Below are 18,836 nucleotides of genomic sequence, written 5' to 3' on the forward strand. Positions count from 1 at the left end.
ATATTCAGTGATTCCTAACGACATTGGGCTGGAATGGATGGAGAGCCAGTTAATTAAAATTGGGTTATTTAAACAGGATCAAATAATGTATTTGTATGCCTTATGGATATTGTTTTAAATAACTTTTTGTTTTTTGAGGGTAGTTATTACAAACAGACTACTGGAGTAGCAATGGGGGTGGCTTGTGCCCCCATTTATGCTAACTATGTAATGTCCTTCTGGGAACAGGAATATGTAATTCAGAGTGAGTACAATCAATACATTCAGAAATACATGCGGTTTTTGGATGATATTTTTATAGTTTGGGATGGTGGCATTGAAAATCTTGAGTTTTTTTTGGAGTTTATAAATAATACGGTTCATTTTTTTTAAATTTACCTCTGTATATAATAGTACAGAAATAAGTTATTTAGATGTCCATTTAGTGGTAAACAATGATAGGAGGAGTCTCTCCTCTAATATTTATAGAAAAGCTACCTTTTCAAATTCCTATTTAAATTATCAAAGCTGGCACCCTAGCCACCAGAAAAGGGCTATAGTTAAAGGTCAAATGGTTAGAGCTGCTAGAATGGTTAACAATTATGAGGAATTTGAAAAGGAATTAGAATTTATCACAGGGATGTTTATTAAAAGAGGATATCCAGAGACTTTGGTGCATGCCATCAAGGTTGAAATTACATCCAAAAGAAATGGAGGAGTTTATCAGCCCATTTTAAAATATAATATGGAAGATGGGGAATTGTTAGTTGGTAATGTAGAAGCAAGAAAGAATGATAGAGGGGAATGTTTGTATTTTATTACTACCTATAATTGTGATACAGAATTTATTGTTAAAATAATATGTAGGAATTGGAAACTCTTGAAATTGGATACCAATGTGCATAATAAATTAAGGGCTCCCCCTAAAAATGTATATAGGAAGGACAGATCCTTCAAAAATATTTTAGAGGGCAGTAACCAATCACAAATTCCTAATTCATGTAGGCCAGTTGGGAATTTCAAGTGCGGCAGGTGTACCAAATGCAAATATATTTTCAGTACAGGAAATAAGATCAAGTTAGGCAAATAAGTTATATATATTAAAGGGCACTTTAATTGTTATAGCAGAAATGTGTTATATTTAGCCAGGTGCAACCAGTGTTCTGTATTCTATATAGGAAAAACTTGCCGTACCCTAAGTGAAAGGGTCGATGAGCATATGTTGGATATTAGACGTATGAAGAACACCAATGCACTGGCAAGACATATCAAACAACATCCAGGTCATGAATTCCAATTTTGTGTTATTCAACAAATTACTAAGGATAACCAAGGGCATATCCTGGATGTTCATTTAGATATTTGCGAAATGAAGTGGCAAATAAGGTTAGATGCCACTACTTCTCTGGGCATTAATGACAACATTAGTATAGCGCCTTTATTAAAACGAAGGCATATATTAGGTTAATTTTTCAGCTATACCAATTTTATAGTGACCCAATATATATAGACATTTTGTATATTATTTTAGGGATTAATATATATTTATTTAATATTTCATGTTTTTAACTTATGTTTTTTATTCACGAATTTTAGCTGTATTTATGTAATGTATATTTATAGAAATGTAAATGTTTTTTATAAATAGGTGTTTAATTAACATTATATAGAAAAGTATTCAGCTATATGTGATGTGTAAGATTTGAAGGGCATGTTTCTTTAATATTTTAAAGGTGTAATTGGTTAATTAGCTTAGGAGAGGTATAAAAGGAAGTGGGAGTTTTGAAAAGTTTAGTTCTGATGAAGTCTGTATAAGTAAGATGAAACCAAGGTCAATTTGTCTGTGTTCATATAAATAAAATTGTTTTCTATCTGGACGAGTTCCTGTGTTTTGGACTGGTTGGGTATTCCATGTTGGATATTGTTGGTTACCAAGTTCATTTGGGATTTATTAATTCCTCTATCTTGTTGATAGTGTGAGGAATGAAACCTCTGTGTATGGTGGCTGGTGTGGCTGACTGTGACAGGGACAGTAGCATGTGTGATGGTTCTGATCGTTCGAATCTGGCAGCATCCAACATCTTTTGCTTGTGAGGTACTTATATGGTGGTAGTCCCACAGACTGTCATAACCCCTCAATCTGTTACTGCAAGAAAGCTGAGCCAAGTGAGGGTGAATGGGGGCACAAAGGGCCATACCTACAGACAGACATTATACACCTTCTGAGTAATCTAGCAGGTGGCTAGTATAACAGCAGGCTGCAACAGGTCAGATTAACTGCAGGATATAAAGGCCATCACTTAAATGTGTCAGTAGTTACAACAAGCCAGTGACTGCTGTTTACAGTATAGCACCGGAAACCCACAAATGTATGAGGAACATAGCAGACATGGGTGAAATGCTGGACATTCTACAAAAATATGTACAGGGAGAGGTATGCATGTGTGGTGTTTCACCATGTACTCAAATCACATCATACCTCTCAACCTCTTAGAGCAGGAAATCTGGCCAAAGCCATGAATAAAAGTGGGACCAAGCCCTACAAATTGGGGCAGCTTTTACATATTTGCACCTACAAACACAGAGTGTTGATAGAATAACAAGTCCTGCATTAGCATGACTCTTCTGATGTGCATGAAGTCTGAAACACAAATGTGCTATCATTATTTATTTACTGCAAATTTCTCTGATTTGCCACTAATTTGTCAGAAAACCACAATGCTATGTTAAATTCCCCAAAAATATGAGGCAAACGTCTGTACAGTCTATGAAGCTCTGTACAGTTTTGAAGTAGGAGTCACATATTAAGGTCAGCAAACAGACAGGGAATGTCTTGGACAATATCAGGGAACTGCAGTACTGTGGTTATAGGTGCGGCAAACAATGGCCTGTAGCACACAATAATCCTGGACCGGAGTACAGGTAGCTCTGGCCTGGAGTCACCTTGTAAGTACTGATAGTCACACTGGGCATGCTCCTACACTTAGCTAACTTGAGCCCAAGTCTACTACCTTTTCTGTCCAAAGACCTACTATGTGGAAATATGTTTGCACATACATACAGCTATGTATAGATATCTGTCTCTCCTTAACCCCCTCACCCTTGATTGGTGTCTCTATCAGTATGTGGAACATATATATATATATATATATATATATATATATATATATATATATATATGTAGAGAGAGAGAGAGTCTATATCAGATAATCAAACTTTTAAAAGTTCAAACACCATATGGTCGAGACCATATGTTTGAACTCTTAAAAGTTCAAAAATATAATTAAAAAAACCCAGAAAAAAACCTACCAGAAAGTTTAAGCAGGAGCCAAGCCCACCTGAACCCCCCACACCCCCTGCTCTTTAAATATACCAACTCCGAGATCGCACTACAGTGCAGACAATGGAAAACTTTCATTGCCACACTGTACGGGGATCTCTATTGAAACATTCGAACTTTTAAAAGTTTGATCATATGGTGTCGACCATATGATGTTTGAACTTTTAAAAGTTTGACAACATGATAGGAGCCTATATATATATATATATATATATATATATATATATATATATATATATATAAAACAACATGTATATATAGCTATGATAAAGTACAATGATACATTGACTCCCCGCATACATCTACAGCACACATTTACATTACTTACACACAGAACTACATTTTAGGAGACATCCCTCTTATATACATTTATATAGATATGGGCAGGGATGTATGACTGTCTCCACATACCCCAGAATGCCGGGGTTATCTGCACATACACATCACATCTGTCCAATGGCACCAGACCAAGACCACAACAGTACATAATCCATTCACTCATAGACCTGTGCGCCTATGGACTGTCACCCTGTAGATAGACATAGATACACAGGTGGTATAATGTACAGTGGGTGCAACACATGCCTTGCATAGGCCATATTGTCCCTGGCCACATGTCTGCTTATCAAACTGCAGACAGCCAGATATGGCCAGATTGGTAAGTGTACATACATAACAGGGATATTACCAGGTATCCCACCCCTAGGACAGTTGATACAATAACAGTACCAAGCAGTATCACTCTGCAGGCCACACATGGTGTCTAACACAAGGCCACTTTGCGTACTCCACAAGTATTGTGCCTGCATTAATACATACAACAGCCATAACCTGTGTTGTGTGTGATAGATACTGTGAGCTGTAGTGTGTATGACTAGATAGGTAGAAGTTCTAATCTGACATTATCCAACTCTGTGTGCGTGCGTGTGTGTGTCTATCAATATATCCCCTCATAGCACTATGGACATGCCCATATGGGATGTCTCTGTGCAATGGTATGCATTTCATGGTCCTGTGAAACACTGCTGGCCTCTAAATTCCCTCCTCTACAAGGCCTGCAGATGTCATCCACCTTAACAGCACTGCCTGACAATCTAACAACAGATAAACTCTTTGGCAGATGCAGTAAGTGCTGCAAGCTTTAGTGTGTATGTCTAGACAGGTAGGAGTTCTAATCTCACATCATCCAAGTGTGTGTGTGTGTGTGTGTGTGTGTGTGTGTGTGTGTGTGTGTATGTGTGTGTGTGTGTGTGTGTGTGTGTGTGTGTGTGTGTGTGTGTGTGTGTGTATCAATATATCCCTCACAGCACTCTGGACATGCCCATATGGGCTATCTCCGTGCAATGGTTATGCATTTTATGGGCAGTGACCAGCTGCTGGTTTCAACATTGGCCTCCTTTACAAGACCTGCTGATGTCATCCACCTTAAAAGCACTGTCTGACAGTGTAATATCAGATAAACAGTGTGGCACAAGTGATATGTACTGCGAGCTATTGTGTGTACTACTAGATAGGTAGGGATTTTAATCTCACAGCATCCAATATGTGTGTGTGTGTGTGTGTGTTAATATATCCCCTGGCAGCACTTCAGACAAGCCTATATAGGCTATCTCTGTGCAGTGGTTATGCATTTTTTGGCCAGTGACTTGCTGCTGGCCTCAACATTGGCGTACTTTACAAGGCCTGCTGTTATTATCCACCTTAAGAGCACTGGCTGACAGTGTAATGGATAAACAGCATGATGCATGCAATAAATACTGTGAGCTATAGTGTGTACTACTAGTATGCAATAAAAACTGTGAGCTATAGTGTGTACTACTAGATAGGTAGGTGCTCTAATCTTACAGCTTCCAACTTGTGTGTGTGTGTTAATATCCCTGGCAGCACTTCAGACAAGTCCATATAGGCTATCTCTTTGCAATGGTTATGCATTTTATGGCCAGTGACTAGCTGCTGGCCTCAACATTGGACTCCTTTACAAGCCCTGCTGATGTCATCCACCTCAAGAGCACTGGCTGAAAGTGTAATATGATATACACAGTGTGGCACATGCAATAAATACTGCAAGCTATAATGTGTAGTACTAGATAGGTAGGAGTTCTAACCTCACAGCATCCTTCTTGAGTGTGTGTGTAAATATATCCCCTTGCAACACTAGAGATATGCCCATGTGGCCTACTCCTGTGCATTGGCTATGCATTTTATGGCTGTGTGACTAGCTGCTGGGGCTAAAATGCACTCCTCTACATAAGCATAATTGATGTCCACCACCATCTAGAGTTACATGTCCAGAATTCCCAGGTGACATGTATCAAGGGTAGTAGAGTGTGTCACAGGGTATGAACGCATGATGACAGTGACTGTCCCCATTGTCCCTGACACACTGTTCTACACATATGCACCTAGGGAGCCATGCATGTGTACTGGCATACTTTGCTGGCATCATATCTCTGCTGTGCTGCTGTACTGCTACCATGTGTCCATAGTTGAACTGCACAGACTCCTGGGACAAAACCATACACAGGTCCATGACACACCTGTCATTCTGTAACACTACCATCAGTGTACCATCAAGCAAGAAAGATGCACAATGTTTGATGTGTAGTCATGACACACAAAAGCATACACTACCTGTTGTGTCCCACAACAACTGCCATGGCATAACACTGTGAAGATTGGGTGAAGATAGATGAAGGCTGCCAGCCTAGCCAAATAGAATTTTGAAGATAGGTCTGTCATCTGTAAATATTAATGTAAACCACAGGCTTGTTGTCTTAAATGGTAAAAATAGGGTTACATGTGGAACTGGAAAAAATGTAACAACAGTGCACTCTACTGACCAAATAAAGCATGTTGTAACCCTTTGATGTTAAAACTTGGAGCCAGTCAGTCTAGAGTGAGACATCCTGCCTATTGTTTTAAGGCCAGAGTTAATGGCCAGATTTTGCATACATAAATGTCCTTTATTGCTGTGGTTTCTGCCAAGAGGTGAAGAATGTAAATGTAATTTCTGTTAGCCTGGGAACCCAGGGAAGTGTGAAGAATGATGTAATGTGAACCAGGAATGTGATTTTAAAAACAGAGAGAATCAGAGATCATTAACCGTTTTTGTCTTGGCCATCCATTGGCACTGTCTTGCTCTATATGTAAGTTTATCTTAGACTTGTGTTTTCTCTTAGAAATAGCTAGAAACTAGAAAGATTAGACTAAGTGTTTTTCTGTGATGTCAGAACTGTACTACTGAATTATTTTAGGTATTTTTCTGTGATCTCTGAACTCTTGACTAGCACTGTGTAGTAAAAAGTATTGTATTGTGTTTTGACTATTTGTTATTAAATATTTTAAACACTTTTAACTGTGGCTGTTTTTGCAGAGATAATTTAAGCTCTTTAGAGTACTTGCATGCCTTTGGCAAAATTGTACAAAGCCACTCTAATAGCTTCAGGCTTGGGCTATACTACCAACTGGATAACAATATTGCACATTAATAATTCGACACCTTTTTAAGGGCCTTTGAGTAGCTGATAAATATTAGTGGGTAGGGGTAGCTGGTACTACCATATAGTCTGGGAAAAGGGGGCACAGCTGGAGAACCTGTGCCAGCCTTCCCCAGGAGTGTCTGTGTGGTTGTATAAACCCTTCTCAAAGTGTGTGTATGTGTGTGTGTGTGTGTGTGTGTGTGTGTGTGTGTGTGTGTGTGTGTGTGTGTGTGTGTGTGTGTGTGTGTGTGTGTGTGTGTGTGTGTGTGTGTGTGTGTGTGTCTGTTTGTGTGCATGTGTATGTCAGCTACTAGGGCAGGGACATGAAGCACTGGTTGGATAGAGAGGGTGCTGTAGGTTTTAACTTGCCCACTAGGCTGAGATCTGGACCCTATAGCTGTGCCAGTGGTGTGTCTTATTGGGGACCTAAAGAGCAAGGGAGCAACCAACTCCAGACTGACTGTAATCTTCCTGTGCTCTTAAGGGAAATTGCTTTTTAAGGTGTGTGTGTTTGTTATCCTTTCCTCCTATATAAGACACCCCTCATGGATGTTAGTGGTGAGGATTGAGGCTCCTTGATTGCTAGGCCATTGGCATCACAAACACTATTGCACTACACAAACACATGTAAAGTTATATAGTCACCCTGTGCATCAAATACATATATGCAGGTCCCCGGATTGATAGCAAGGATGTGGCACAGATATCATCACATGCACAAGGTGTGATGTGGGGGTGCCAGAGGCCTAGGCTGTGCCAAACAGTTGGCAGCATGTGTTTGAGTCAAGAAGGGGTGCTGGTTAAATGGGCCATGGAGAGGTGACATTTGTGTCTATAGGTGACCTGCATGTGACACTGGTGTTGGAGTGTGTGCATGTACACAGTCAAACCCAGTGCTAGCACTACACATTTGTATGGTGGACAACTGTGGACCGTACATGCTAGAGTGGACAGTTCACCACCTCTGGCCACAAACATAGGACCTGGCTTCAACAGGAGTAGCACACGCACCACCATTCCCAAGGTCAGATGCAGTGCTAGTACCTGATGGTGACTGCTGTCTGCTGGGCCTGTGTTCCCCATGGGACTGCCCAGGATCCCATGCCCATGGCCTGTCATGTAGTGGTGTGGACAGCACACCTCCCTCTGTAGCTCTGGAGGTACTGCCACTATGGGAGCGTGAGTGTGCATAGCCACGTGGACTCTCAGCAATGCCCAACTCCAACCACATGTTCCAGCACAGACAACGTGCACTCAAAGACAAACACTGTGTCAGCCCATTGTCTGTACACTACAACAGTGAAACATTCCAGGGCATCAGCAATGCATTGGAGGCAGTCACGGATGTCAGACTGTGCTGCATCCATAACCCTAAGCATTCATCTGGTGCTGCATTCAGATCATGCCTGTGCCTCTATGACAGCCCGAAACATGCGGCAAGTGACCTGTGATGTGACACCTGCAACAGGAGGTGGATGGGCAGCAGTCCTTCTTCAAGCACCCCTGTCAATTTGCCTCTGGGTATGGCCAGTGTCTACACTCACTGATGCCATAGTTCTCACACTGTCCTGTACTATCTCACCACCCTCTTACTGTCCAATATATGTGACCTCTGGTGACTGGGTATGTGTGGGCATACTGACTGTGTGTGGAAACAATGGGGACAGAAGAGGGATGTCAACTTCCGGGAGATATTCAGCCACTGACAACCCCACCTGTGCCTCACTATGGCCACCATCATCATCAGAGTCTGATGAGACACTGACATTAGGTTGTGAGGGGGACAGACTCCAACCCCCCAGTTTACCTGTGAGAAGCAAGACAAAAGCAGTACATTACCACTTGCACTATTATGTATGGTAATCCACACAGACTCATACAAATGAGGATCCACAACTGCATTACATGTCCCACATTTTCTCATCTCAGATCCCATGCACAACACACATACTCATAACAACATACACAGACAAGTTAGGCATGGCAGAACATGCATGTCACCTACATTCAGTTAATGTTGCCAGTACAGTACACCTGTGAGGTATGCAATATGACAGTGTATGTGATAGAACTACATATAAAACCCAGTATACCTGTCTTGAGAATGATATGCCAGTTGTAGTATCACTGCCTCAGGTATGTACCATCTCCCTATTGTGTTTGAACGGGCATATTGGAGTAATTACCTCATGTATAGCAGGCTGCATAGTTGCTCATAACTATAAGTGCAAACACGTTAATGTTTGTACAAATACACACCTGTCATTCTCTAGGGTATGCACTGTAGTTAACTGCTCTGAAATGGAACATACAACTATTCTACTCTGGCTAGGCACAACAGTTGTGCATAAGGCAAAATTGCACTCCTTAATTTTCATAGGGTATACATGATCCATAACTCAACAGTATCATACTTACCAGGTACAGGACCATGGACTCTTGCCACACCTGATCTACCTATGAAAAGATGAGGGAGAGGTATTGTCAGCAGCACCAAATGTTGCAGTGATACAATGTGATATGTGCTTATATCCACATGTACAGCAGCTAATTAGATACTGGCTATATTGCTGACATTCTGAGTATGTATGCACAACTGTAGGTAAAAGCCAAACCCCCTCCCACCAATGCAGATAGACCCTGACACCCATGTACTGGTCTGTAAAGCCTGCTACAATGATTGCTAATGTATAATACTGGTGAACATGGTAAGTTTACCTGGATGCTCCTCTGAAGTGGACACTGTGGCACCTGGGTCTGTATCAGAACATTGAACAGACTTAATATTGAACAACCTAAAGGCCTAAAATGCTGGACCTTGAACTCGCTATTGTGGGGGGCTGTGCCCCTCACACCCCCACTAAATATATATACCAACTCTGAGATCGCACTACAGTGATGAATGGGCAAATATTCCAATCTTTACTGTATGATCTCATAAAAAGCATATCGAGGTCCGGCACTTTTGGCCTTTAGGCAGTTCAATATTTTCACTTTTTGATGCCGTGATAGGAACCCGTGGCACCCACCTCTAGGATATATGGCATGATGGATGGCTGGGAGCTGTTGGTTGATCCTACATTCACCAAGAATTCCTCTGTGGGCAATAGTGGTTGTTCTGTTGCAGGACCTCCTCCAGTGGCAGCATGATCCCTGGCAACAGCAGCTTCCCTTTGACTTGCAGTATTGACCATATTGGTTGCCCGGTGTTGGACCTACTCATAGGTCCTGTCCTGTTGGCTAATCTGATTTACAGCCCTCACAAGATCACCCCACAATGCTGCCCACTGTTCATGATTGTGGTGACCCCTTGAAAGCAGGATTTGATGGTCGAGTCTGAGGGCATCCACTATAGCATAATTCTCTGTTGCTGAAAATGGAGGATGTGTCCATCGGTACAGCATTCCTGCAAGACAACAAGAGGAGAACACATTACAGCACCCAAAACATGGATGTCCACTATGCACAGACCCTACACACTTATAATGGCCTGCACTATCCACTGATGCCTCACATGTCATACCCCACAGTCTGGCAACTCACTACATGTAAGGGTATCACCAAGATAGTAGCAATACTGGGTAATGTCTCTGTGTGCCATGACATATTCTGCTGTATATCTCTACACCCATCACTGCAGTATACTGTGGTGTGTCACCTATGGGCAAATCCCCACTAATATGTCATATGGCCACTGCCAGATAAACAGCAGTGTACTATTACAACTATATTGGTACAGCCCAACAAGACCAGTGTGCCACAATGACAGACAGTAATGCACACCTGCTGTAGTATATGTTCCCTGTAGACACCATACACCTCTCATCTGTACAGATGTGTGCAGAATTTCACCATGTTTGCCTCATAGATGTGGTCCATTTTGCACAAACCTGTGGATGTCTGACAAATGGTTGTCAGATCATTGATGGTTACTGTCAGAAAATTAAAACACAATCTAACTGTCACACATCAGACCCCTCAGAAAACACTTATGCTACAGTAATATATGATACTCTATTCACATTCTTACCTTGTATGACTAATATATTTACTCTGTCACTGAGTTTGGGCCTTTGCCCCCCCATTAATTGTGACTGTGTCCTAATTTCTTACTGTAGGAGGTTGAGAGGTATGTTAGGCATGTCTCTCAACCAGACAGCGATGAATGTCCATGAAACAATGACTTAGCCAGAGTACATCAGGGACATTCAGGGACACTTTTACAATGTTAGTTCTATTTATGTGTGACTTTGACAGGCTAAGAGTAGGTGAATTACAGTACATCATTTGATGTTACAGGAGTGTACACCCTTACTTAGCATCACTGTGTCATATGTGTAATCCACCATTTTTACTGCAACAGCCGACTGTTGTAGGAGGGATTGACAGGGACAGAGCAGAGATATGATTCAAAGCAGGGACAGTTGAGAGGCATGCCTGTAGGTGATGGACACCAGAGTATCACTGACATGTCAGTATCATAGATCTAGTACAACCCTACTGTGTTAATCCCTATTTCCCATACCTCCATCCTCCCATCTGCATCCTGTTTTATGGGGAAATCTACTACATACCTGGTAGAGTAATACATTCCTCTGTTTGAAGTGTTCCTCTGTTAATGCTTTTTACATACGCTGTCTGTGTGAGTAAAACCACATACAGACCTGTTCCCCATAAGCAGTTGCTTACCTTTTGTAGATAATGCTCATTAACAGGTAATTGCCTCTCCACCAGTCTGTGGCTCAGAATTGCTAATTGCATCCAAAACAGCTGAATTGCACTATCATTAGCCAATGACATGGCACCACAGTGCAATATATAAGGCCTTCATGTAGGCCTTGACCCCTTTCTAAGTTTTTGACATGGACATTACTGAGGTGTGGAGACTACAGCATCACAGAGGGTAAGCAGAAATATTTTTCACTATAGAGATGTGTGAAGCATGTCCACAGTTTTGCCTCATATGTTTGGGCAGTATCCCTTAACATTGTGGTCCTCTGGCAGTTCACAGGCAAACAATGTGATTTGAGGTCAGTAAGGGGAGAGAGACATGTGAGTGTCACACTTCATACCTGTCAGAATATGCATGGTTATGCTGTACCTGCTATTCTATCTACTTAATCACTATCTTTGTAGGGGTAAACTGTGAAACGTATCCTTATCCATTTGCCCCCCCCCCCTTTATGTATGAATGTGTCCGGATCACCTGTTATAGGAGGTTGGGAGGTATGGTCAGTCTGTAGCAGGTACCTTAACATATAGCTGTGTATGCTTCAGGCTGCCACTGCTGCTACAGGCTAGGACACAAAGGGGGGAGTGTGTGCACTTTGGAGGCCAGCAAGTTGTATGTGTAACTGTGGCAGCAGTGTCAGTCCTGTTGTTATAGCAGATCCAGGGTGAGGGTACCCTTTTCAGTCCATTTGTGACATCTGTGTAAGGTACATCAGTTATGCAACAGTGCCAATAACAGAGTAGTAGGTGACATATAGGTAGGCTGTACAAATATGGGCAGTGTGTCCCTACCTGCAGGCTTTGACTTGCAAAACTGGGTAGCAGATAATTCAGTAGCAGTAACCTATGGGGAATAAAATAGCATGACTCAGTAATTACTTGCTGTCTTCACAACAATGTACTTGAAGTGCAACGCACTAGATTCGAAACCAGGACTGTGTGAGGCAAATTGTACTGTATGCAAGCTAGTTAACAAACTGAGCTACTGAGTCAGTGCTTTAGCAGGTGTATTTGCCAGATATATGTGCAGGCATACAGCTGTGACATACATTGCCTGCATCCATCAGTATGTGCATGGTCTTCACAGGCAGTTGTTCTGCAGCAGGGTCCCAGCTGAAAATATGTACTGTGCCACTGATGCCTTAGCAGGTGTGTATAAAGATATTGCAGGTAAAATGGAACATTTACCTGCTACCCTAGGCCTCATGCACTGCCATTATCATTTATTTGGCTGTCTACTGGTGTATTTTTGCATCAGAGTCCTAGGTACACTCCAATTTTTCACCTTAGATTTGATTTCAGTGTGTCAGTGGCAATCAGTATGTATTGCTGGAAACACCTGTTTTAACTAGGATCTGTGTGGCCTAGTGGGTTAATACAGTAGGCTGTAGTTGATAGGGGTCTGGGTTCAAAGCATGCAGGTGTGATTATTTTGTATATGTGCCTAACACTTTGAGAAACACATAAGATCATTAAGGCATTTAAGTTGTTTTGCTTGGTGTGGCACGATGTGCCACATCGCTGTGCTCCACTTAGCTCCATGCAAACCTGCACTAAAAAATTATGAAGTAAAGAAAAAGGGGGTGATAGGACAGTGGTGAAATGGGGGCAAGCAGGAGGGAAAACACAGTAAAATGCAGGTAGGGATGTCAAGGAAGGGTGTAGGAAAGGACCATAGCTTTCCATTTCTTGTGCAGCAACAGCTGTGCATTGTGACAGATTTTGTGGATGAATTTGGACTCTCAAACCCCAGAGAGAGGGGTGAGGACAATATAAATGTGTTGACAAGCCAATTGGACCAAATTATTTGTGTCTAGTGGACATGTGTGCAAAATAGAGAGCTATGTATGGGGCAGTTTTTTGTGTGGGACAGGTGCCCATTTTTTATAAGGAGAGAGTGGAATGTTGGAGAAGGGATATAGGTATGTGTGGGTGGGTAGGTTGGGTAGGAGAGTATGCAATTGCAGACAGACAAGACAGACAAGACAGCAGACAGGGGTGGTGTGTTACACATGAGGGGGTAAACATCTTGGGTGAGGCGGGTGTTGTGGAATTTGAGAAGCATGTGCCTCCAGATGGCAGCAGTGTGACTGATATCCCCACCCATGGGCAATTGACACTGCTCCTTCACTGCCTTAAGGGTGGCTGTGCTTGAGGCTAGATGCCAGGGCCAGTCAACCCCACCAGGTTGTCCAATCTGCCCTCAGTCCAGCACAGGAAATATTCATAGCTCCTATGAGCAATCCTGCACACCATGGCTGGTAGTTGATCTTGGGTGACAACCCTCGGTGCCACCACTCCCAAGGGGGCCCTGTCCCCTGAGGTAGTTCCACCCAAAGGTGCTGCAGGGCCAGTAGAGGGGGCACCATTGGCTTAGGACCTCGATGTGCTAGAACCTGGTGCCACTGCCAGTTGAGGTAGGGTAGGCAGATCAGCAGGAACCGGCCTACCCTGACATGCTGTGGTTATGGAGGTAAAGCAAGACGTACAGGTTAGTTATGAACAAAGCCATTGTTAGTAATAACAGCATGCTAGAACATTGGAAATAACCCCAGTACATTTCAACACATATTATGTGAAATACAACAATAAATAACGGAATAGTTGGTATAGTAACAGCATGCCAGTAACAGTTATGACATAAGGCCAACAGAATGGATACCACAATCGATAATGACAGCAGGATGCACAGCACTCATAAAAACATCCAAGATAAATACTGAAACATGCTGACACATTTAATAAAGTGAAATATATTCAAAAATCGGTAAGCACTTTCACCAAATGAACATTGGCTTCATCAGACCGTAATAGTAATAAAATACAAAGAACACATCATTAAATAATCAAGGAATTGATTAAAACAATTCAGACTCACCAATAGCATTCCCCACAACAATCTCCATCTCATATGCTCAATACATACATCCTGGTGATGTCACCACATTTTAAAATACACAAGTCATTATGTTTATAGACTAACCACTAATACTTCACCTTCTACCTGACATTTCCCATCCCTTGCACCATCACTACTTACTTTACTTCCTCCATTCCCAAACCAGTCTGTACTCTCATAATCCCTCCTACACTCAAAACATAAGTAAACATGCTAAGTCTATACCTAACATTACCAATTCTAACTCTACTCACAAATCTAGCCTCCTATCATACAAACCTTTCCCAAACTTTTCTATACTCTCCTACCACATGTACTGTCAAACCTTCCCCTCCATCTCACCCCATCTTAATCTCCCCATCTCTCTTCAGCCTCACCTTTTACTGCTATCATAAACTCATTATACTTGCCAGCTACCCCCTGTCCTATAAACCCAGGCCAAAACTATCCCCCTCTCCTATAAACACAGGCCAAAACTACCCCCCTCTCCTATAAACCCAGGCCAAAACTACACCCCCTATAAACCCAAGCCAAATCTACACCCCTCTCCTATAAACCCAGGCCAAAACTACACCCCTCTCCTATAAACCCAGGCCAAAACTACACCCCTCTCCTATAAACCCAGGCCAAAACTGCACCCCCTCCTATAAACCCAGACCAAAACTACACCCCTCTCCTATAAACCCAGACCAAAACTCCACCCCTCTCCTATAAACCCAGGCCAAAACTCCATCCCTCTCCTATAAACCCAGGCCAAAACTACACCCCCTCCTATAAACCCAGGCCAAAACTACACCCCCTCCTATAAACCCAGGCCAAACCTACACCCCTCTCTTATAAACCCAGGCCAAAATTACACCACCACTTTTTCTCACTAACACACTCTACCTCAGTTCCCAACAACATACTACTCGCTGGTGATATACACCCGAATCCAGGCCAGCTCTCCCCTGCCCAAAACCTTTCACCCACCAACAGCTCCTCCACCCCTACATAATCTTACCTCCCAATCCCTCCTCAACCTCCCTCAAATCAAACCTCACAGTGCAAACTCCTTTCTATTTATGCCCTAAATATACAAAGCTTCACTAACAAAATCACTGAGCTACATGCTTGGATAGCTCAAACCACCCCTCTTATTCCAACCTTATCTGAAACCTGGTTAAAACCCCACATAACTAACAAAGAAATACTGCCACCTGATTACAATATCTACTGCTGTGATAGAGTTACTAAAATTTTAATACCCTTAACCTCTCCACTATCACCACACCTACTCCTGATTTTCACCCAACTGAACTTATCATCATTAACTGCCATCTTAGCCCCCATAAATTTGTCATTGCCTCCATATATATTCCCTCTGGTAATAATATTCCAATCCTAGAATCTATCCTATCTTGGTTCTCTCACAACATACCCTATGAAACTGTCATCTTAGGCTATGTTAACATCGACTGGACCAAAATTTCTACTAACTCCCCACAGCTCAGTATCAACCTCCATGCATAGCCGGCCTTAGGCATAGGCCAACTAGGCAGCCGCCTAGGCCGCCGCTCTACTAGGGGCACCTTTCCAGCCTTTATTTATTGTAGGTAGACCAGGATGGGGGTAGCGGGTGATGTGGTGGGGGCACCATGGAGTCCTTTTGCCTAGGGCACCACTTGACCTAAGGCCGCTCTTGCCTCCATGGATTCCACCGACTGATAACATCCCCCACTCACCTACACAATACCACCTCTTCCACTTCGACCATTGACTGGATTCTCACTAACTCACCCAACCTTTACCACAGGCCAACTACCTTAGCAAACTCTTTGAGTGACCATCTTCCTACTGCCATCCTACGACACTCTTCCCAGGCAGAAAAACCTCACTCTTATAGAGACTGTCATAAACTAAATAACTTTAATACTACCCAGTTCAACTCTATCCTCTCTACCATTGACTAGTCCATCCTCAAACAAATTCCTCTGAATGATGCTGTATAAAATTTTATATCATATTCCTAGATATCCTCAACTCCCTAGCCCCTACCAGGCATATTCAAATCAAATCTAACTTTTCCCCCTGGATTTCTAAAGAAACTAAATCGCTCATGCATAAGTGTGACAATACTTGGAAAGCCTGGACTAAGACTAAACAACCTTCCCTGTTTCACAAGTACAAAGACCTTTGGAACCTTGTCAAAAGACATGTCTGTAAGGACAAAAAAATCATACTGTAACTCTCCCCAAAATAACTGCAAAACCAATCCACAGAAAATATGGTCCACCTTAAAGAAAATTCTCAATCCCGGGTCCCCTTCAAATCCCTCCCCTTACCCAAACAACAGTTCTCTAGAAACTGCTACCCTTCTCAATAGACATTTCATTGACCCTGTCCAGAAACTTACACTCTCAAACTGCAACACAGACTCCACCTGTATCCCTTCCAAGCCACGAAACTGTAACCTTTTCTCCTTCAAACCAGTTCCAACTTCATATATTAAATCAGTCCTTCTGAAGCTTTAACCTTGCTCTCCCTCCTCAGACAATCTCCCACCCACATTCCTAAAATTAGCTGCAGAATCAATAGCCTATCTCTGTTAATTAATAGATCTAACCAGGAAGCAACAGTACCAGAGATTTGGAAATCCTTCTTCACTATCCCCTTGCATAAAGGGGGGAACTCAACAGACCCATCAAACTTTTGTCCAACTGCCATCCTCTCGCCTCTCTCCAAACTTATGGAAAAATGTATACACTCACAACTTCTAAACTATCTCCTCCAACACAACCTCCTCACTCCCACCCAACATGACTTCCGCCCTAACTACAGCACCTCTACAGCCCTCCTGTCATTTACACATACAATAGCTGAGGCCCATGACAAAAACCTCCTAGTATCCAGCCCTTTCGTCGACCTCTCAAAAGCCCTCGACACTGTCTCTCACCCTTTACTTCTAACTAAACTTTCCAACCTCCGTCTGTCTCCATCCACCCTACTCTTCTTCTCTAGTTATCTGTCTCAGAGACAGCAATCTGTTTGATGGCTGTCCTCCTGCTCACCCTACCTCCCAGTGACAACTGGGGTGCCTCAAGGCTCCATCCTGGGTCTCCTCCTGTTCAATAGCTTTACAAATGGACTTCAATCCTCCTGCAAACAATCTGCTCTAATCCAATACACTGATGATTCAGCTCTCATCTGCACTTCCAACAATATCTCTGACCTTCACACTCTCACCCAGGACACCTTTCTATTTGTTGAAAAATGGCTAGCTGATAATCTACTCATCCTAAATCCTAAAAAAAACAAACTCCTGCTATTCCTCCCATGGACTGTCTCTCACGTAAAATCTACCTTTCTCATCTCATCCTCCAATAACTCCACCATACAACCTGACTCCCACAAAAACTCCTATGTGCCATCATTGATGACGAACTTAATTTAACCTACACATCCTTCAAAGTATAAAAAAAATCACCAAAAGCTGGGTATGCTCTACCAAAACCATAGATTCCTGACCTATGATGGTAGACTGTCCCTGGCTCAGGCTCTTCGTATCTCCTCCCTTCTCTGTGCCACCCCAATCGTAACTAATATTTAATCCACTACCCTGGCCAACCTCCAACAAACCTATCACAAAATAGCAAGATTCATCACAAACTCCCCACATAACTCACACTACTGCCTCGCACTCAAATCACTACAATGGCTAGAACTCTCTCAACAACTCCTATCTCAGTTACAAGTTATTCACTCGATACTTTATAAACCATCCTCCTGCCCTGTTCTTTCCTCCCTGGTATCCATCTACACACCAACTCGCACAGTTCGTACTTCTAACCAACAACTCCTTGACATCTACCAACCAAAAAAAACTATCAGTACAGTACTATATAAATCCACCTTATCCCAGGCATGGAATAACCTCCCATCCCAATTACGCTCCATTACACACCCTATATAATTTAAGAAAGAACTCAAACTACACTTTAATAGAACCAAAACTTGTACTTGTCATGACTCTACCTAACTGCAATACTATTCTGTATTCCACAACTCCATACAACTTCTCAGCATACTTTTTTACCACTCCAATACTATTCCTTTTTACCACAATCTCAATCAATCCTCTCAGCATATTATCTCCCACATATTTTCTCTAACATCACATTACACCTCTAGATATCCCTTCCACACCATTCATGCACTTGCAATACACCTTACCACATCAGTTATACATCAGCTACGGGTAAAAAAAAAATTTGAAGTACAGTACTTATTTGTACTTTTAGTGTTACTGATCTTATCCCTCTTAACTTAGCACTATGAATTGCTTTAAATTTTACTGCTAATAATAATTGTTTTTTAATTGTAAACTAAACTGTTATGTATACTTAAACTGTCTGTAACTGGAGCTTTT

The sequence above is a fragment of the Protopterus annectens genome, chromosome 16.part0 (assembly GCF_019279795.1).
Source record: "Protopterus annectens isolate FY-2018-M chromosome 16.part0, PAN1.0, whole genome shotgun sequence".
In the NCBI taxonomy this organism is placed as follows: Eukaryota; Metazoa; Chordata; order Ceratodontiformes; family Protopteridae; genus Protopterus; species Protopterus annectens.